This window comes from Dermacentor silvarum, chromosome 10 (genome assembly GCF_013339745.2).
Source record: "Dermacentor silvarum isolate Dsil-2018 chromosome 10, BIME_Dsil_1.4, whole genome shotgun sequence".
NCBI lineage: Eukaryota > Metazoa > Arthropoda > Arachnida > Ixodida > Ixodidae > Dermacentor > Dermacentor silvarum.
In genome coordinates this window covers 7,883,881-7,905,459 of record NC_051163.1, presented here as the reverse complement: position 1 = coordinate 7,905,459, position 21,579 = coordinate 7,883,881, and the positions used below count along the sequence as shown (strand labels likewise).

General features: G+C 47.1%; 1 protein-coding gene across 4 annotated transcripts in view; it reads right to left on the bottom strand.

Annotated features, from left to right (window-relative positions):
* Window positions 1-21,579, bottom strand: part of LOC119466447 (potassium voltage-gated channel protein Shab) — a 39,040-nt gene that overhangs the window by 12,694 nt on the left and 4,767 nt on the right. The window lies entirely within an intron of this gene.

Sequence of the window (21,579 nt, the reverse complement as noted above, 5' to 3'; positions counted from 1 at the left end):
CCCATCCTTCGCGAATAGAGGGAACAACTGACAATACAGGTCAGTTGTTCAAGGTCATCAATGACAATCAACGGGCAGCCTGGCTTGACTGAAGTTTGGGCATGATGAACGGGTTCAGCGCTAAGGCTGACCGCTAAGGCTGGCCAATAAAGGACGCTTGTCACGTACGCCTTGTCGCATGATCTTGATAAAGGCTCTTATTTAAGCTCAACAGAAAAGACAAGGTTCTAGGAAGGTACGCCTGGTCTGAGCCAAACGTTCTGATTTCAGTCGCCAACAACATCTTGGTTTAGGAAAAACGTGTCGGAGAAGACAATGTGGTTGCTTATTTTTTTTCCCCCGGACAACAATGCTCACGGTGTCCCACATGGGCCCCGAAACGTTGTTGCAGTTCGCATGCTTGCTGTCGACAGTTTCCTATGTTTGAGAGCAGGGTAGCATCGAGTTTCCATGAATGTTTCCTTGCTATTGCAAAGGTAGGACTGAGAACGCAAAATGCAGATGTACTGGAAACTGCATTTCGGTCACGCATTTCTGAGAAATATAGCGAATTTTCTTAAGTGCTGTCAAATCGGCCTTCTGCTCAGCTCCTCAACTACTTGGCTCTTCTGGTGTGCTTTAAAACCTAGAGACGATCGCATTTTCACAACCTATGCATAGATGTAAGTAATATATCATGGTTTCTGCATACCATGAACGACCAGAACTCATATTTACGACACTGCTTCCCGAAGACATATTGGATAACAATCCTCGCAGACATAACATACTCGACAGCGATATGGTTCTCGAGCCTTTGTTACTGTTGTTCTAAGGTTACAGAATGAGCATGGTAAATAAATCAGGATCCGTCATTGTGTAATTCACTTACCATCATCAAAGTCATCTCAATGGCCCATACGTCTTGCTTTCCTGTGCCGCGTTCTACCAATATTGCCTAATTATATTTGCACTGTGGAAAATTACGTTCTCACAGCTCGTGCAAAAGGATCAATGTTGTAAGTATAGACTCCGGCACCAAAATATGCGTCCTCCAAGCTACACTGTGCGTTTTTCTAAGTTATCGCCCCAACCGCTGACAAATGTTTTCGTTGATATTCAAGACCTCAAGCAGACTTCTGAGAAATCATTAATGCGCTACACTTTATGTCAGTACTGACCTCCCTGCCCCAAAGCGAGCACTAACCGCATTGCTTGTCACTCGTAGCCCCTACGGAAAATAGTCCTTGGTATTAAATGAGACCTCTGACATGACTGTCATCCACCTGCGTCGCGGAGACACATACGGGCCAGAATGATTCCTTATGTATGAGCTAGTTAGTTGTCCACTCGAGAAAAATCGCGAACCTTTCTGCTTGTCGATCGGTTTGGCTGATGAGCTCAGCCATAATCTGCGACAGCGCATATACTGCGCTTCTCTATCGTTTGTCGTCATTATACTTTTTAGAATAATGCATCAAGTTGGGGCAATATCAAGTGCCTTGTCAGTGGTTTCTGACGAAGGGCATCCTCGACGTGCAGTGCACGTTGAACGCAAGTTTTCCTTACCAACCGAAGCGCTGCGAGTACGTTCGACACCTGATTGGTGAAAGCCCACACCCAAACAACTGAAAGACGACGCTATCGCAGAAGATTGTCACTGACCACAGGCTTGCGCGTCTGCTCATTCGTAAACAGGGACAAGTTACAAAGACTTTCATTGACTTCCCACTGAGAGAAAGCAACTCGGGACCCACACGTCCGTTCTTCAATGGTGCTGCCCGCTATCGCCTAGAGACGATCGCGTTTATTGACGCGCCGCTACCTTATTAATCTCGAAAGATAAGCAAAGAAATGAACATAGACTTAATGTAGATGGCGTTCGTTTAAATGAAGGTCACACTAATATTCCAGGGTAGTAGTACGCCGTCAGCATATCTGCCTAGCATCCACTTGATGCTTATGTCTACAGTTGGCGCTGGCACAGGTGTCACAGGTAACGCGCAACTGCATCGTAACTCTTCAGAACTCTTGATGTTCATTTGACGATGCGCTTAAGAAGCAAGTGCAGTTAACTCATACAGATAAAAAAAGGAATAAAAATCACCGCCCAAGCACTCAGGTACAGATGGTTAACCAGCGAAGCTGAAACGTGCGGCCCCGGTGTTTAGCAGTGGGTTAATCCCTACGCTGTATTGAAGCTTTCTCAATTATTAGTTACATGTTTGTGTTTCTAGTGGAACGCAAGCGCCAATGGTGGACGGATGCTGCTAACCACGACGCCGAGCTAACTCAAGATATGGAAGGCATGCGACAACGGCGAGCCGAGGAGGCGGCGTTGTGGGCAGAGCACCGTCAACGTGGCAATGGCGGGAACGCGTTCGCCAGGGCCAACGCCCGCTTTCAGCGGGAGTTTCTCGATCGGCACTTTGGCTTCGGCTGCGACGAAACGTCCACGTTGAAATCACGAAGTGGAACGCAAGCGCCAATGGCGGGCGAAGGCTACTAACCACGACGCCAAGCTAACTCGAGATATCGAACGCATGCGACAACGGCGAGGCGAGGAGACGGCGTTGCGGGCAGAGCAGGCGCGCTTGCTTAGGTACGACGCAGAGAACGACGTCACTAACGGCGCTGCCAATGGCACGCGCGCTTGGGTGCGACGTAGCAAACGACGTAACTGACGGCGCAGCCAATGGAGACGTTTAGCGAAACATGGGACGAACGGTTTTTCGTTTCGCCTAGCCTTCTACAGCTTTCAGTGTAAAAAAAAAGAAAAAAGAAAAAAGAAAAAAAATCTACAATTACTTTTCTGATGGTGGAATAATTGCATGCAGGGCGCTTCTTTTGTCGTTTTATTTTACAGCAGTGTGCTTTTTTTTCGGTTCGTATTTATTTTCCTGCATTGTACACGCGTAGAAGCTACGAGTTACAACTGATGAGATACCTTTCAGCAGCGTGAACTTTCCAAGCTTGGAAAAACACCCTGTAGTCTCTTACCTGCATGCTAGCTGTACAACTGAGGATTCCGTGCCCACCACGGCATCGTTTTGAGGCAAACGACTTTTCAAGGTCACTCATCTTGGCTTTAGAGCACTTCCATTTGAATACGCTCGCAAATACCAAGCATACGTTCGCACAATAACAATAAAATTGTTTCAATAAATTCGGCTCAAAGGGGGTCGCTCACTGCAGCCGATGTAACGACAACACGTTATACTATTACCACTTATATCTTTGCAACCATACCACCCACGCGCTTTACTTTGGTATCGCTGTGTAGAGGAAAGACGCCATTACTCGACCATGTATGTGTGGCGTCACTCATGACGCAATCGGGGCTGAATGTATCGTCTCGCGCGGCGTTCTGAGAGGCGTAGCTCGGCAGTATGTTTGCCCATTTGAGATGGAATGGTCGCGTTTGAAAGATCTCACTATGCCATTATAGGTATAATTTATCAAACTGGAGTTCAGCGGGAATTGTAAGGCCTACAAGTGTGCATCGTAACATCGTAACAATATGTTGCAGAAATTACACGCTTTATCGGCTATATCGTCCCTGTGTCGGACACGTAGGGCCCAGCAATGTCGTGCACATACTTGAGCAAAAAGACAACAGGGATTTATAACCCCTTTGACCACGGAGCTGTTCAACGTGTCCGTCTCCATAGGGAGCGCCGGAGCCCCAACCATCCATGAGTGCGGCGGGGCTCACCAGTAGGGGGGGTCACTTCTTTTTTCTACTGCCCAAACACCCTCCGCAAAGCAAGCGGGCCCGCTACGAATAGGGACTGAGCGCGATTGCAAAATTACACCGTAAGCCCCCCACTAGCTGTAACTTAAGTTAGGCATGTAACCTCTCTGATGCATGAATATAACTTGTGTATTTGGTTACGTCATTTGTGTACCCTAGTGACCGTGCACCGTCTGCAGCCCGCAAAATACGTTCCACGTGCCCCACTGTGGCTGCGTCCCTGATACAGCCTACCCAGTTTTCTGAAGGTCTTCTTGGCTGACTTCAGACAGGGTTGGCGTATTTGGGATCTCGGTACCTTGTAACCACTTCCAGAAAAAACCGACCCATTCGCGCCTGCACAGAGTCGCAGCGAGTCGCAATAGGTTTCAAAATGTAGGCAACAACGAGACAAGAAGCGAAAACTAGTCGCATAGTAGGTATACAATATTAACGGTACGGAGGTAATTAGCGCCAATATAGTCGGAAGTTAACCACATTGCACTATGCCCCTGTAAAGGGTGCACCACCACAGACAGAGATGTGCTGAGGCAAAGCCGCTGTACGAGACACTTTTTGGAAATGCAGTCTGTTCGCTTGGCCTAAGCTGGGCTCGCGCGAGCCAATGACATCTGGAAAGCGGCTTCACCAGTGCTCACAAGATGTGACAGTTAGTCGCAGAGCAGGTAAAATTAACGGTACGGGTGTAATTAGGAGTAGTATAGTAAAGGTGAACCACATTGTATCATCGACATCACTACCTCCAGGATCGGCCCACCTGGCCTCTTGGTACAATATATATATATATATATATATATATATATATATATATATATATATATATATATATATATATATATAATCATTTGAACCGCCATGTACGTCGACCTTGTCTTCTTTAGCTTCGACACTTGACTGACCCTTTGTTTTTTTAATCAGCGACCTGAATCCCTCCTTGTGAAGCTACAGCTTCAGAAACCTGGCAGGAACAAGTGGTCGCCCTTCTGTGCGGTGACTTCCAGAGGCGTTGACCTGTACCGTCGGCTGAATTAAATTCGCAAAGAAAGGGCAAACCAGTTTAGCTCATTCCCACATCTGTGTGCTCTGTTTCGAAGAACTATTCAATCATTTCGACAATGTTTCTAACCAACAGCACCATTTTTTCGCGACATGCCGCTAGATATTATTTTTTTAGCTTGTTAGCTTCTAAAGTTCCCACTAAACAAGGTTGGAAAAAATTAATTAGAAAAAGATGGTAAGGCGGGGACGTGAACACTTTTTATCTCGCTATTCGCAGATCTCTCACGACATCTACGGGAGATCGCATCAGTTTCTCCGGCAAAGCTAAGAAGTCGCGTTACGGCAGCATTAAAGCGGCATTCACAGTGAAGTATACAGACATTCGTTTTATGAAAAGTTCGATTGTACCGATTATGCAAAGTAAAGAAAAAAAACTTTATCGCGTCATTTCCCCCTGACTTTCCGTGTCTGCAGCCTGAGAGGAACGGTGCTAATCAGCGAACACACCTTCCGTCTAACCTTGCGGCCCTACGAAAGTCGCTCCACTAATGTGCTCGGGACACGACACGAATTTTCCTCGGCATCTCCTGTCGAGTTCCGGCGCTTCGTGGTGGCGGCGGTCTTGGTTAGGCGATCGGACAAAGGACGTGCGGGATCGAAACGCAACGTGATAGAACGAGCCAGATAGGTGGCTCCACCTGGCCGCTTGCCGATCGTTTGCACAGGCTGCCCCGGAAAACAGGCGGTCGAGTGTAGCGGTTGTCTGGCGCTAGACAGCACGAGCGCGTATACCGCTCGCGAGCAAAGCACTGCCACAGAGCGGCAATCAATATCACTTATGTTCTTACACGAACCGGAAAGCGGCGCTGCTGTCGTAGACTGGCGGCACGAGCGCAGCCGAGGGTGTGTTTAATGACCCGCTCGTGGTATATGTCGTGTGCGCGCCCTTTTCGTTGCTGCGGGGAATTGGCGCGCACGATGGCGACCGTAAACCGTCCTATCTCGTTAATAGGCCTTCGAAGGACCACAATGAGTGATTACGCGAAAAAGAGAAGGAAAATTCTGGCTACACTGTGTGTAATGGCGAAGTAGTAAGTTGGACAGCGCTAAAGACGGTCAGTGGGGCGGCAAAGGCGAAGTGTGCAAGTCGGTGGGATGACCATCGACTCTTTGTGGAACCACAAATACCTTTGTCGAGGTTAGAAAAGTTTTAATTAACTTGGCCGATTAGGCCGAAAGAGATGTGTGAAGCGACAAGTGAGACGCTTGAAACAATAACAATATATGTAAGGGACGGCAAAGGTCGCGGACATTTCTGACTGTGGAGCCAAGTTAGGTGAGGTGGTAGTTTGTTCACGCAGCGAGGAGGGACAAATACTACGAGAGAGTGGAAATCGAACTTGGTGGTATGATGAGGTTGGTATAAGAAGTGGTGGCGAAACGCTATACTCAATCTAAACGAAAGTCAAGTTCGATAAGATGGAACGGTTATACTTGGTAGAGAAAGTAAGGAAACAACCAGGTCATCTGTAAGAAAATTATGCAGCAACCATCGAATATCCTAAGTAAGCGAACTCCGCTGAATTATCTATGCAACTTTGGATCACTGAAATGCATCGGACGAACCAGCGAGACTATGAAGATGATATTCTTAAGGCTTTAATGGTTCATTAAAGCTTGAAGTAGTGGTGTGTAATGCTTTTGGATAAGTAAATGCAATTTTTTTAGCGGGTGAGGTTTCAGCTATTCATCTAGGTTCTATATAGTTGTACTTTAGATATTAGGCTTCTACTGAATTAGGCTTCCACTGCACTTGCTGATTTTTCTTTTTCTTTTTTTAAGCGGAAACCACGCGCCGCTTCTCTACGGCCAGATACAGGAAAAACGCATTCAGCTCCTAAAGAAAGCTATTAGCTTTGAAACCTGCAAGTGCCCTGTGCAACAATGAGTAGACACACAACAAGACCCCCAGCTCAGTGCGAGCCCCTCTAGACTTAAGAACGTCTTTAGTGGATGCTGCCATGCGGAGTCTTCGGAGAGCTCACTCAAATATGAAGAAGTTTCCACGAAGTTTCAATGAAGTTTTCAGAAGGCGATTGGCTAGCAGCTTGAATTGCTGGTCGCCCTTTATACCAGTATTTATGACAAATTTCGTAATTATTTACGCGGTTAGAGCTTTCTCCACACGCTCACTTTCCCACTATATAGAGTGAGCCGTGGTGGCTCAGCGGCTATGCAGTTGCGCTGCTCGCGGGATCAAATCCCGGCCGCGGCGGCCGTACATCGCTGAAGGCAAAATGAAAATAAAAGAAAAATAAAAGAAAAATAAAAGAAAAAACGCCCCCGTGTGCCGTGCATTGGGTGCACGTTAAGGAAACCCAGTTGGTCAAAATTATTCCGGACACTTCGGCGTGCTTCATGATCAGATCGTGGTTCTGGCCCGTTAAACCCCAAAAGTTTATTGTTAAACACAAGGTCTGCTCGTTTTTTGCAAAGATTTATCTCAACAATCCGCGAGCGCTGTTGAGCGCGTAACAGATGACGCTGCCGTACGTCATCTGCACGTGACAGGAACGGACGGGACAGGACATTTTCCAGAGAAATAATACACATTTGCAGAGCATTTAGTTGCAGTTACGTAAAAGTGAAAGCACCGCGGTCAGCATCGGAGCGGCAGCCAAGGACAGAAGCTCTTGCCAAGCAGGCACGCTTCCTATAGAATTGTTATATGAAAATATTTGTAGGGGGTATGTAAATACCGTACTCGTGCGCCGGAGATATATCACTCTCATTTATTTTAGCAGATTTTTCGAGCGCGCCCTACTTCGCGATTTAAGGTTACTCTCGTACTTGGAGGCGACCGCAAGGAAAATCGATCTGCCCCGCTCTTCTGACAATCGCTGCGGAGCCCTTTGCAATTTACGTGGTTGTATGCTATCGAATAGGGTATCAATACCGACAACGTCCTTGTAAAGCGCATACCGTGCTTACACAATTATAAGTAACTGCGCATTTATTTGGCACGACAAGCTCTTTTTCTTTCCTAATTTGAGGGAAGTGGAGATTCTTAGTAATCCGTACAAATGATCTGTCTCATTGAAAAAAATAATTATTTATCTATGTCCACAAGTTCTGCGTAATGTGATAAATGAGCGTGCCACTGATCGGTGCCAAAGTGAAAAATGCTCGACAGTGTTGCGGGGCGCGCGTGCATGTGTGGTTAATGAAATTAATGGCCTGGTCACGCGGCGTTCAAAGGGATCGAGGCTGGCATGGTGAAACCTCTTGCGTGACCATCATTAGTTGCACAAGTGCGATGCTGCCCCAAATATTCATTTAGAAAATGTTCTCGGCACTGATCAGGCATCTTCGCCTTCTTTTGCTGGTATACACGTACAGCAGCTAAACTTAGGAGGCATACAGGAGCTTTTTGAAGTGAATGACGTCACGGATTTCTCGGCAAACTACTACTGCAGCGGCGACACCGCCAGTAGAAATGTCCAGCTGGGTCACGTGGTCTCTACTTGCGATTGGTCGCTATGCAGGAACAGCGTTCTTCCGAATGAATAAAACCGATTGCCGCAGCGCGTGAGATACCGCCCGTATTTTTTCAACTCAATTTCAATTGAAGCGAAGCTTTCTTTGCGAACCGTCCCGGAATTTTCTGACTCTGCTGCTGTCTTGCCAGCACCACCGTCTTTACACGTATACAGGTGCCCTGGCTGCAGGCCTTGTTTTCTGCGCAATTACTCAGTGATATGATGTCCTCGTTGCAACAAATATACGTCATCAAGAGCACAATTCCTCGAATATAAAGCAAACGTTTATTTGCCTACTCTCCGAGGGTTTGGCGCGCCTGCTTCGTCGGTCTTTGGCCGAGTTTACTGCTGCACTATTTGCAGGATTGGCCCGCCCTAATGGACGGCGACTCTGGATACAGTGCAATATCAATCAATCAAAGAGGACATACAATCAGTCACAAGAGGGGTGCTGCGGGTTGAAAGCAAAAAAAAAGCCATTAAGGCTTGACAAAGGTTTTTGCCCCGTTTCACAAAGAGCAGCAGTGTTCGTAAAAAAAACAGTAATCTCATACTATGTCAAACATCGTAGTAAATCTTACAGAGGGTGCATATTACACGAAGGTGTAATGTACACGGCAAATAGTAGAAAAGGAAGATAGCATTATTTTATTGTGGCATATGAGTTTATAGTGTTTTTAGCAGAAAGTAGCGGACCACTTGGCGATCGCAATTAGTACGTGTGTAGGGGATTTTGCAAATTTGTATACGGCGTGTACCGTATGGACGGGCGCGTAGTGTTAAATCTGCTAACTCTCTCTGGAAGGAATTAATCGTTATTTTTCCAACCACTGCCATATCGCTTTCATAAAAGGCAATTATAGATAACAGGGATTGGTTGTAAATTAAGGGCATCGAAAATGTGTTTAGTGTGAGTTGCGTGGAACGTCTAAAATTATCCGCACGGCTTTTTTTTTTTGTAGTCTATATATATCCGGGATAAGTTCGCGTCAGGTGTACCCCATATCAGATAGAAATAAGTCAATGCGGATAAAGAGATAGAATAGTGTAATAGGAGTTTAATTCTCTGTGGCAAAAGAAATCGCGAGCGCGATAAGGCGCCTACGCTGCGGGAAAGTTTACCATCAACAAGCTCGGCCTGGTTGTTGCACAACATATTTTCATGAAAAACCACACCTAAGCTTTCAACTACCAATTTCAATAGTTGCTGGCACAATAATAGTTCCTGAGCCAATGGTGAGAGCCACATTACAATTTATGGGCTTGTTTTAGGACGAAAGAGTACGGCTTTTGTTTTCGAGGCGCTTACATTTAAGCAGTTGTTTATGCTCCATGTGTTCAGTAATTCGAGGACACCCTTTGCTTTGCGCACAAGTGTAGACAGATTGCAGGAAAAAAAAAGATTCATGTTATCTGCATAAATAATAAAGGTTGTTTTTTAATCAATGTTTTCTAAATCATTAATATATAAATGAAAAATAAGTGGGCCCAGAATGATGCCTTGTGGTGCGCCATGTGCTAATTTTTCTGACGAGATCTGCACTCATTAATTCCAACTATTTGCTGTGGATATTGCAAGTAGGTTTTTTATGACGGCCAGGAAGTTTACCCGGAATCCATAATGTTCCAATATTTTAATTAGCGTAACGTAGTTAATTCTGTCAAATGCCCTGGAGTAATAAATGTAAATTCAGAGAGCGTATAGTCCTTTTTCTAATGCATCCAGTATGATCCCTTTTTTGCCACAGTGGAGCAGTTCCTGTTAAACGTAGCTTTGTGAAACCAAATTGAAAAGATGTCACAGTATTGCGTTCATTTAAAATGATCCCATTCGTTTATGCATAAATTTTTTATTACATTACAAAATACCGGCAGACTTGAAATAGGTCTGTAACTTGATGTGTTAGGTTTGTCGCCGCCTTTGAAAATAATAGAAACCTTGGGCACTTGAAAGCGCCTAGGAAAAGTACATAATGGAAAGATTAAGTTACCAATCTACCCTAAAACAAGGGCTACGATTTCAATGTAATGCTTAATTGGCCCAATTTGTAGGCCATCCACGTCACAACAGCTGGAGGATTTAAAATACATCTCCTGTGTATTTAGCGGAAACAGGAATGCAGTTTCACTAACTTGTGGGTCCATAAACCAATCAACACACAGGGTGCGAGTACAATGCGCGGTCACGCGATCCGTGCCTTGCCGTCTTCACTGGCTGGCAGGTAATAGCTACATGGTGCAAAACGCCGTGCAGAGTATGATCAGTTGCATTCATATGGCATGCAATCCTCGCACTGTCTTACATCACACTTTCACCCGGCTTAATGGTAAGTTGCAAACCATTGCTTATGGGTGAATATAATATAGGGTGTCCCACGGAACTTGAGTCAAACTTTAATTATATGCAAATGCCAAGTCGCTGGATAGAACCAAGGTAATGTTGTTTGCCGTCGTTTGGAGATATTCAGGTTTTTTTTTTTTGGAATTCCGCCTATTTACACAATGAGTCTTAAATAATCAACTTCTCAAACATTACAATTAGATGAAAAGTGTGAATGAGAAAATTCTAGAGCAACACGAAAAACTCCCGATACAGCTTTCTGCTGCTCAATACGCGCTACATACGCGTAAAAGTGTTTTCCAAGCATGGATGAAACCCGCGAATACACGAAAAATTAACGCGCGACTGGCCGCTCGAGGAACTTTGCTGCTAGAGCTTTCCTCTGGCGTGTATCGTCGGGCTGGCTAAAAGTCGAGCGAAGTCGGTATGCGTGATCCGCAGTCCTCGTACGCCAGACAAAGAGCGCGAGTTGTCGTGCGTGTCACCGAGCATCGCGAACGCGCTCTTCGCCGGCGCGGTGCAAACAGAAGACGTCCGGAGGATTGGACGCACGTTTGCGCAGCACTCATCTCGGCCACGACTCGGCGCCGCTTTTCGGCCGCGGGGTCGCCACTGTCGCCTGGCTTATGCACTGCGTCCGCGGTTCGATGAATCAAGTAACAGCAGGAAAGAAAGAAATGCATCTCGATTGGTGAGAAAGCTTTGTCAAGAAGCCGGAGGCGAGACGAAGACGCCCGGTACATGGCGATTCCCTCGCGTCTGCCATCTTTACATCTGTGCAAGCCGCACAACAAAACTGACTCATTGGACGCGGAATGTACGTGTATATGCAAATTGTGGAGCATGCTGTTGGCAATTTAATTCGCGACAAAAAAAATATTACTAAGTACTGTGCCGAAACTGAAAAAAAAAAGCGAGAGCAAAGTATTTGCTTCTTGTGAACTACGTTTATGTCAATGGTAAGTCACCACTGATATATGCGCTGGCTTCAGTATTTGAGGCAGGGAAGCGCTGATCTAGTGCACTGAGATCGAGGCCTCGACATACGGCTCCGACGTTAAGGAGCACATTATTGTATCGAGTCTCAAGAAGTAAGCTGCAGATGTTACAAATGCAACGATCACACGAAAAGATATACCGTAGCAGAAAAATTGCACACAAGAAGGTTCACTGCAGAACTTAACGAAAGAGTTAAAAGTTAGATGCTTAGTGCAATGAAGTTATTCATAGCTACTGAAAACAATGGATTTGTGGTAGTAACCTCATGCAACCGAATAAATGTTCATACGGATGAACAGTTAGTTATAGGCGAGCTAGTAATACTTTGAATCTGGATGCTTAGTGCAATGAAGTTATTCATAGCTACTGAAAACAATGGATTTGTGGTAGGTAACCTCATGCAACCGAATAAATGTTCATACGGATGAACAGTTAGTTATAGGCGAGCTAGTAATACTTGGAATCTGGGATAAAAGTGAGCGATCCACCAGAGAAACAAAAGTCTAGCTCCATCATGAAACATTCTCGCTGGAGATGGTATCTAACATTACATCTTCCGCATCGGAAAATACGACATAAGGTCGATGTGCAGGCCTATACCATCTGAGAGGCCAGGCGATTCCGCAGAGCACATAAGACGGATAAGAACGGCGTGCGTGAATCAATTTACAACATGCTCCTAATTTTATAGCGAAACATCATTTCTTCCATTAGTAATGCCTAATCAAATCATGCATGTTTCCGTTAGGAATAAAAAGTGCACTTTGAAAAGCAACGAAATGATAGCGGCGGCATTAACTACTGTCTCAGCGTGACAGCTCCTGACGCTGACAGTCGCGCATTAATATCACAATAGCTGACAAAATATGACATGTATAGGCAGTGTGAACAAGGCTATCTGACTCTGAGCGAGAAATGAGCGCGTAATAATAATCATAATTTTCAGTACACTCCGGGTCGACGGCTTTCGAGCGATCTTCAGTTACCTGCGTCAACAGACCCCACCCATAACTGCAAATCTCGCAGGGCCTTCATTTCATCTAAGCCTGTGCTGCCCTCGAGTACAATATTCTTTTCTTGACATCCATACCGATGAGCACTCAAGTTTTAATTACAGTCTGTAACACAAGGTGAACTATACCACAGACTCATTCCATCAACGACGATATGACAATGTCGTATGCAGTTTTCATCGCCTCGCCGCTTCGGAAATGGACAATGCCAGACAAGCTAGCAGGCACCGCAGGATTCATTTGCTCTCAAAGTTGGTTGTGCCCCCCAACAACCATGTACTGGTTACCACTTGTGTGGACGCTGATATCCAAACCACACCTCGAAATTCACGTCTTCGTGTGCGCACGAAAAAGAAAGAAAGAGCGCATGTCAAGTAAATGTATTTTAAAACGTGGCTTTCTTCATAACGTGCTCCGCATATACAGGGTGTCCCAGCTATCGCGCAGCACGATTAAAAAAAAAAAAGAGGAACGGCGTTACGCGAAGAAAACCTAGTGCATATGGTTTCGAGTGCAGTGGAGTAGCCGCCAGCAATTTTTTCGTTGCTGAGATTTAATTAGCTAATTGTAATTAATTATCTAACTCGAGAAGTACTGTCCTAATTATCAAAGTGTCAATGAGAAGATTGTAGAGCAACATGAAAAACTACCGATACAGCTTTCTGTTGCTCAGTACGTGCTGCATAAAAGTGTTTTACCGAGCGTGAAAGAAGCCCGCGAATACACGCAAAGTGCCTCGAGCGACCAGTCGCGCAGCAATTCTGCGTGTATTCGCGGGCCCCTTTCACGCTCGGAAAAACACATTTATGTGGCATGTATTGAGCAACAGAAAGCTGTATCGGTAGTTTTTCATGTTGCTCTACAATCTTCTCATTGACACTTTGATAATTAGGACAGTACTTCTCGAGTTAGATAATTAATTACAATTAGCTAATTAAATCTCAGCAACGAAAAAATTCCTGGCGGCTACTCCACTGTACTGGAAACAATACGCACTAGGTTTGCTTAGCGTAACGCCGTTCCTCTTTTTAAAATCGTGCTGCGTGATAGCTGGGACACCCTGTATATGGCCTTTTGGTTCCGGTATCATATACGTGCGTCCTATAAATCACTACATGTCAACATTAGGCGGTTAGAGTTAGTGTCCGACTTGATGTGGCCATTTTCAGTGGTTCTATTAAAAAAAAACTTCTTCGTGTTATTCTAACGGCACTGAACTCTGCGTTCCAAGCCTTAACGCGCCGCTATAAGCCGTACAGGAGTTACTGAATACAAAAAAAAAAAGATGAAAAAAAATTGCTATAGTTACGTCCTCTCCAGAAGCGAGTGACGCATATAGCGTTCCCGAACGTGCAACGCATTCGCTGTCCGAATTGAGACTTTCCGACTCGCTATCCACGCCCAGTCGCGGGTAATCGCAAAAAGGGTCAGCGGGCCCGCAACGTTAGCCACGGCGCGGGTAGAACACGCTGGCCACTGTGCAGGAACAGCACAACTTGGAGCTATCCAGCAGCAACCGTTGACTCCTGTCCGCCGCAGCGCACGGAGTTAAGCGATCGATGTTATCGCAGCCCGAGAGACACGGTATTCAACCGCACGGGAGACGCCGATGCGTGCACGCGGAGCCGCGCCATGCTCTGCGTATCGTGGATCGTTAGACAGGGAACACGCGACGAATCGGGGGGGAACGAGATCGATGCGTTCGCAAGGTCGCACACTCTGTGTTCGCTCTCTGTAATTCCCGAGGGCGACTATAAATTAAAGAGACGGTCGCTTTAAGCGGCAGAAACAGACGATTTTGAACACGGGGAGTAGATGGCTTCCGAGAGAACGAACAGATCCCGTTAATGCAGAATAAACAGTCGAGTTTAAACAAAGGTCTCGAACACACAATTTTAAACAGAAGGAATATATACCACTTTGACGAAAGCGATTAGACGATTTTAAACAGATGGAAGAGGTGAGCTGGATAAAAAGCGATCGTCCTCGCTTCATCTGGGGACCGCTAATGCGTAAATAGCGACACTGTAGCACCAACGCAGTGTTCTTATTACCATTTTCAAACACCAAGAATCGTCGAGCGGAGACTGTTTTTTTTTTCGTTTATCGTTATTACATTTTTTTTTTGCGTCCCGATAGTACATTGTATTCGTGCCACAATACGAAATAGCAGTTCAATATGTTTATGCACACACAGTTGGAAAGCTGACGCGAATTCCCAGAGTTGCAAGTTTTTAATCCAACAGGATGCACCGTGAAATTGTTATCATGTGCATATATCCGAGCATCCATTTGTGCTTAGAGTCATACACAGCGAATGGCTAGCCAAGAAGCGACGCCAAGGTAACCTTGAAGCATGACTGCCGGGTACAAATTAAATGGACAGGCTGTGCTGCCGGCTGATCTAGTTCACGCGGTCAGGCGGGCCTCCTGCCCTTATCGACGCTCATTGATTACCCAGCGCATTCTTCGTAAATCACGAGCCATGTGTAAAGGACATGTGCATCATAAGATCTTAAGCATGCACTCGGGGCCGATCTAAGGTTAGCCGACGCTAAATGCGAATGTAAAGCTACACTTCTCACAAACAGTGTGCACCAGTTCGAGGATGCAACGACGCATGAAGCTTTCCTTGTCAGGCAGCCTCCGCAGGCAGTACGATATGGCCGATCCCGAAGACCGCGATGCGAGGCTTGACCGACCACGACACAGAAAAGGGCGAAGACTGCATGCATAATGAGGAGTCACACGCAGTTATTCGTTGTAAAATCCGAGTATAGTTTTTGAAGCCGTTCGTTCACAAGACCTAATTGTCCTTGCCTGGCGCACATTCTGGACAACTACTCTAAGGAACGGCTTTCCAAGCCCTGTCCGGTATGACACCAGAATTACGTACGATACAACGAAGAACACAGAAGAACGAAGAACACATGATGATGCCATGGTTTATGCCTCGTGTAGTTCGACATGACACCCGAACGGCTACTGCTGCGCATGTTCAATCGCCTTATAGTTGCCCTGTCGGCCAGGGTTTATAAATGTGTATTTTCCTCGAAATAAAATTCAGTTGCGAGTCGGAGCCAGTGTCGTGTTCTTCTTTGCCTGTGTCCTTGTCTATCTTGCGCTGTTATTTTCCTAAACACAGAAGAACGTTGTAAATTGAGGCCATTTTTACTTACACTAGCGATGTAACCGTCGCTGCGTTCAACATTTTCGAAGACAAGGTCTTCTTTGGCGACTTCAGATCAATTTGGGCTTCTTGGGATCTGGATATCTGGCTGACAGTTTCTGACCACTTTCGTCAAAATAAGGCTATATGAGGCCTTCCATATTACACGTAGGACAGAAGGCGTCAAAATCAAGCTTGGAACGAAAAATATGGACCAAGTTAGCGTAGAGCCACGTACGGAGGAGCGCAAAGAGGGCGAAATTAAACCCAGAGGCGCTCGTTCAAACTGAGCGCATAAAACCGGAACAGGGGTGCTATGCAGGATGCGCCGAGTTCCTCGTTCGCACGAGTTTCACCCGAGTTTTCTCGATGGAAGTCAGTGAACGGAGATAGCAAGGAACGCGCAAAAACAGCAGGCAAAAAATAAATGTAGCGAGATAAATCCGCGTATGACAACATGAGCGCACCATGCGCGGCACAGTACTTCCGCGCTTCAAGCACAGAAGACTGCGCAACGAAACGCGCCAGCGCCGCGTGTTGTTATCAACGTTTTATCGCAAATTAGCAATACCGTGACTTTTCCGCTGTCTATCTGCACACTTGCCGTGAGCCGCTTGCCACGCCTTCCTCGCGCACGTCAAGGGCGTGCCTCCTCTTTCGGGCATTATCTTTATATAGCCTCCGTCGAATGCGAACAGAGCACCATGCGGTGCATTCTTGCACCTACACTTTCCCTCAATCGAATATGCTAAAATACAACATATAAAATAAAATTTTATTTCCTAAAGTATCTGTTTTTCGTTTTGAATACTATAAATTTCTGATGACAAACGGAGATCGAGCGAATTATTAAATTTTGCACTTTTTGCCGCTAGTGGCGACAGTCGGGCGAAAGCTTACAAGCGGATACATTGAAGAGAGTCGCACGCACGAGGGAGTTCATACGGTAAGCAGTCGCCACGGGCGCTGCAGTTCTATTCTCGATAAAGTCAGTCATGATCTATTAGAGGAATGACAACGCAGCGCCGCGGCATGGCTGTTCACCGCAGGCGTTTCACTGAGGCTATTAACGTCGCCGCTTTACCAACGAAAAACGAGACTCTAGCCATAGAGACGGGAGCAACGGCTGTCGCTGCAAAATGGCTGTACGGTAGTCCCAGCACAGTGAAAATGTACCAGTGCATCTGCGTACGCGAAGCTTCCGCGATGCGTTGCGAAGAAGAGCATGCTAGCTGTCCAGCGACACAATTCATCGCTTGTCATCGCTTGCCCAGTGAAGGTGCCTCCGTGCGCATGTGCGCAGTATTTGAGTGTGTTGTACCCTTCAAGGTGCTTGCCGATTGCCTCTTCTGCTGAGCTAACAGCGATCGCAGATGGATATCGCAACGACACTGCAGCAATCGCATTTTGGCAGGTGAGGGCTCTTGTGTGCAGATATGAAATTAGACTTCGAACGGAGGAAGGTGTTGCAAGCTGCTTAGTGGGCAGTGCTTGTGATGAAGAAATGCCGTCGCACTGGGTCTAGAAAATCGAGCGATCTCGATGCTGACCGTGTTTGCGACACTGCAGCTGCGATACATCACCGATGATAGAGCAGCCATCTCAAACGACAGTGCGATGGAAAACACTACGGCGACTACGCACTCCGCAACATCATCGTCCACCACGGCGCATCGACGACTTGCAAGCAGCTATGGTGACGTGCCGATAATTATTTGCTGTACGCTACGTCGCCACAATGCAGGCAATGAGCCTTGTTCTGGGGCCATCACAGCCCAAGAAGATATACGCATAAGCCAGCGAAAGTCGACACTATGTTTTTGATAGTGGTACTCAGTACATCACCGATCGATGACAGTGCGTTGTGTGTGTTTTATCTCGGCAGTCAAGACTGTTAGATTGTTGATGCCTCTCAGCTCAGCGCCGCATCGCTGTTGCCGAAAAATAAGTTGGGCGTGGCCCAACCGTGGTGGGTGCGCGCACAAGAGTTACATGCCTCGCGCCGGCCGTGATCTGTGGGTTTGATTGACAGGCGAACTCGTGCCAAACTCGTACATCGCGAAACCCCCCTCAAGTTGAACTTGGGAACATGGCGGCGGCAGCAGCAACCTGTATCATGGTATCCAGCGGCAGCAAGAGTCAATATGACCGTCTGGACCCGTTCACCTACATGACGGACGTAGAATTTTAGCGTCATTTTCGCCTTTCCAAAACGTCAGTGCGCTGGCTGTGTGACAACGTGGCGGGCAAATTAAGCTTTTCGAGCACAAATTGGTGGAACTAGGCTGCGGAGGAAGAGTTCCTGCGATCGCTTCGGCTCTCTCCGGCTTCAAGCGCTGTGTCCACCGCGCCCCAGCAGCAGGCCAGATCCGGCGGCATCATCGGAGTACTGGGGCACCTGCAAGCACCTGGGGTTCAAACCGGAGCAACCAACCTGCGAAGGCGAAGTGGGCACATTGAACAGGAAGGCTCAGAATGTACGCCGGGCTCCCTTCCGGTGCAACAGGTGCCGAAAACAGTTGTCGCAGTTACACGGTACCGCTGCACTGCACGGGCGGAGAGGCGAAGGAAGTTACTTCGCCAACACGGACCGCCTCGGCCGTCCGAACGTCCACCTCTCGAGACGGCAAGTGATTTGGCTCACGTACTGCGTGAGCAAAAGCGTAGACGTATAGCTGTTGAAGGAGATGACAGCGACTTGCTTCCTCTATCGGAGCACGCCATCGCCGACTGGAGGAACTACGCCCGTGAGGTCTTGAGGGACGAGCCGCTGGCGTGACCTCCAATCGGTGGCCTCGGGAAGATAGTGCAAATTGACGAGTGCCTTCTTCGCGGAAAGCGAAAGTACATTCGAGGCCGCCTTATGACGGGCGACAACGTTCCGCCGAGCCGCCAAAATTACGGCAGTGTTAAAGATCGTGGCCGATGGGTCTTCGGCATGGACTGCGCGACCACAGGGGTGCAGCGTCTTTTCAAGGTCGACCGACGAGAGGCGGCGACGCCAGGCGCCATTATTGCAGCCAATGTTCAACCGGGGACCATTATTCATAGTGACGAATGGGCCGCATACAACTGTATCCCAAATTCAGTTGATGCTAACGGAGCGAACCTCAATCTGCATTGGAAGACAGTCAACCATAGCGTGAACTTTGTGGGCCCCATCACTGGCGTTCACACGCAAAAAATATAAAGGTACTGTCAAAAAGTGAAGCGCCACCTCGTCAGCGGCGGGTACAGGGTAAGTGCACCGCTGCTGGAGTCTGTCCACTTGGATGGATGTGGTGGCGGTCAATTAACGGCCCCGTGCGCTGCAAAGACCATTTCTTGCGTTTGTTAGAAGCCACGGATCGCTAGGGGCTACCCAGTATGAAGACACTTTTCTGCAGTTGTTAGAAGCCATCGCTCGGTGCTAGCCAATATGAAGGTGCATCACAAGATAAAAGAAAATAAAGCGTAGTTTTCTGACCCTTTACTTGTATGAGTGCTTTCCGCCATTCCCGAGTGCTTACACGGTAAGCGCGCGGCAAAACCTCTTCTGCGCTAGCCGACGCTCACTTCGTCTCGCAGCCTTACTTTAGCGCGAGCAACGAGCGATCTGTTGAAAGCCCAGTGCGAAAACCAGGCGCAAACGAATCTGTGCTCAGAAATGGGAGCGCAAGCACGTAGCGAGCCGCACCAATTCAATCCAGAGGAAAGAGAAGGAGCAGTGGGCGATCTGTTGAAAGCCCAGTGCGAAAACCAAGCGCACACCAATCTGTGCTCGGAAATGTGAGCGCAAGCACGTAGCGAGCCGCGCCAATCCAATCCAGAGGAAGAGGAGGAGGGGGAGCGTCCCCTCGTGGTATAACGCGAAACGTATTAAACAACAATTAGTACTAATACACATTCAGTGTACATCTTGTAAACTTTAGAATGCTTATACACCATGTTAAAGTGACTAATAACACTGTACTAAATGAAAGAAGTGAAAGAAGGCACGACCATGCACCGACTGTATGATCACGAGAGCACCAGTTTGTCGACCGCCAATATGGCAACGCCCAAGGGCTGATAGCCACCCAGAGTGAATATAGATAAACCAATGAAACTGGAGGCGTTCCGACGGAAAAACTTTGTTCCCGAGTTTTGCCAAACTCGGCGCATCCTACATAGCACGTCAGGAAGTGTGAATCACTCAGCGAAAAATATGGGCCGATTCTGCATATAGGCAAGTAGGCAAGATGTGGGCCGATCCCGAAGGTACAGCAGTCTAAACAAACCACGTGGTGCACTAATGCGGACAAGACGACCTGTCTTTCTTCGATGTCAACCGCTGTTGACTCGCCTTTTTTATATGTATAAACGAATAAACGACACATTAGAGAAATTTTCAGAATTTTCTTGGTCCTCATTTGCGCACCAATTTAAAGAGTACCACCTCCCTAAGAGCGTTTGGAAACTCACAGACTTTACCAGCCGTGTTATGCGTGTTGTGAAAGAAGGAGCAAAAGAGAAATCTCGCGCACCTTTTACTAAACGCAATTAGCCTAACTTTTGGCAGCGAGTACAACTCCCGGCTATCTCTCCTCAGGAGGTTTTTTTTTTTTTTTTCGCATGCATACATGTGTGGGACCGGTCAACTTGGCAACAAATGCACGCCCGCGCTCTTTTGAGTATAGAACTTTCCAAATCGCTTTAGAACGGGTTGGAGAAAAAAGAAAGAAGAAGGGAAAACAAAACGAAACAAGGAAGCGCTACGTTACTTTGGAGCTTGTTAAAGGGCACGGGACACGACAGGCGCATTCTGTCGCGTCGGAGTGCACACACGGCGGGTATACGGAATACCAAGCGTGACGTATAGGTAGACGACGACGTGCAGTGTCGACGCCACACCCATCCCTCATTACAGTGCGGCCACACATGCGGCCCGACCGCCGGAAGCCCTGGCAACGGCTATCGTTCGCGCAGCGGGACAAAAAGAGCCGAAGCAAGGCTGCGCGTGCACAAAGCCAGGAGTCGTGCCCTCCACAAAGCCGAGGACGAATCGACCGAGATCCCGTGCCGTTCCTCGATAGAGATGAACGATGGAGAGCGTTTGATGGATGGTTGGCCCCGTGTTGCTAACCCATAGGGCCGGAGAGCGGAGGATAACAAGAACAAAATGTTTGAAAGGAAACTATGGACCTTATGGACCTTGTAGCAAGAAAGGTAAAGCAAAGTGATAGACGTAACGTGTACAGACAGGAGGACGACAGCGCTCACTAGTGAACAAATGTGAGTAGATGATATTCTGCTCGAGATGAAGAGCAAGAAGTTGAGTTGATCAGGTCATGAAATCAGGAGGAAGGTTAGCGTTAGACTATAAGAGAAAAACAATTGGCGTCAGAAGAAGAAAACGTAGCCAGAGCAGGTAGAGGTTTAGATGGAGTCATGAGAGGGGCAAATGGAAATATCTGTGAGACGTCCTGCAGTCGACTTAAACAGGCTGATTTTGACGGTCACGATGGTGGTCAACAGTGAGAAAGTCAAAGGGGGGGAGAGAGTCACTGGCAAAGCGAGCTTTACGTTGATGGCAAGTACCCACGTTAAATCGACGTAGCGTAGCTTTTGTGTAAACTAGTTGGTCAGACAAAATTAATAATGCGCGAAAAAATGGAGACGAAGAGACCCAAATAAACAACACGAGTGCCATGCTGTTTATTTGTGTATTTTCGTCTCCGTTTCTCGCGCCTTAATAATTATACAAGTTAAATCGAGCACCCGTGTTCTTGCAGCGCATCCTCTTATTGAGAAGCCACTCAGTTTTC